Consider the following 1372-nt stretch of genomic DNA (forward strand, 5'->3'; position numbering starts at 1 on the left):
TATAAGTCAAATCAAATTTTCAATTTGAAAATCTTATCTTTTTCAAAATCTTTTTCAAAAATCAAATCTTTTTCAAAATTCTTAGTTATTTTCGAAAATTCCAAAAATATTTTTTTCAAAAATCTTTTTCTTATTTTTAGAATTTTTATTTATCTAACTATTTTTTTCTCAGTTATATGTCTTTGTAGGTTCATGATCATGTGGAGTCACAAAATAAATATAAAAATTGAAAACGTAATCAAAAACAGCAGAAGAAAAATCACACCCTGGAGGAGCATCTGTCTGGCGTTCAGCGCCAGAACAGAGCATGGTTCTGGCGCTGAACGCCCAAAATGGGCAGCTTTTGGGCGCTGAACGCCAGAACAGGCATGGTTCTAGCGTTCAACGCCAGAAATGGCACACAAATGGGCGTTGAACGCCCAAAATAGCCACCAACCTGGCGCTGAACGCCCAGAGTTGGGTACAAAGGCATTTTTACATGCCTAATGGGTGCAGGGATGTAAATCCTTGAACACTCAGGATCTGTGGTCCCCACAGCATCCACTCAGGATCTGTGGACCCCACAGGATCCCCACCTACCTCCACTTACTTCTTCTCACCACTCTCTTTCACACAACCCCATAAACACTCTTCCCCAAAAACCCTTCACCAATCACCTCAATCTCTCTTCCCCATCACCTCTTCACCACTCACATCCATCCACTCTTCCCCATAAACCTACCTCATAAACTCCACCTACCTTCAAAATTCAAAACCAATTTCCCACCCAAACCCACCCATATGGCCGAAACCACATCTCCCTCTCCCTCTCCATATTTCTTCTTCTTCTTCTTCTATTCTTTTGTTTATTGCTCGAGGGCGAGCAATATTCTAAGTTTGGTGTGGTAAAAGCATAGCTTTTTTTGTTTTTCCATTACCATTGATGGCATCTAAGACCGGAGAATCCTCTAGAAGAGGGAAATGGAAGACAAGAGCTTCCACATCCGAGTCATGGGAGATGGAAAGGTTCATCTCCAAAGCACATCAAGACCACTTCTATGATGTTGTGGCCAAGAAGAAGGTGATCCCTGAGGTCCCTTTCAAACTCAAAAGAAATGAGTATCCGGAGATCCGACATGAAATTCAAAGAAGAGGTTGGGAAGTTCTAACAAATCCCATCCAACAAGTCGGCATCCTAATGATCAAAGTAATAACCCGGATTGGACCAAGTCCTTATGGACATATGTGTAGAAGGAGCTCAATGGAAGGTTGACTCCAAAGGCAAGCCGGTTCAACTAAGATGATTGGACCTCAAGCGTGTGGCTAGAGGATGGTTGGAGTTCATTCAATGCTCAATCATTCCCACTAGCAACCGATCTGAAGTTACTGTGGA

This window comes from Arachis ipaensis, chromosome B08, assembly GCF_000816755.2.
Source record: "Arachis ipaensis cultivar K30076 chromosome B08, Araip1.1, whole genome shotgun sequence".
In the NCBI taxonomy this organism is placed as follows: domain Eukaryota; kingdom Viridiplantae; phylum Streptophyta; class Magnoliopsida; order Fabales; family Fabaceae; genus Arachis; species Arachis ipaensis.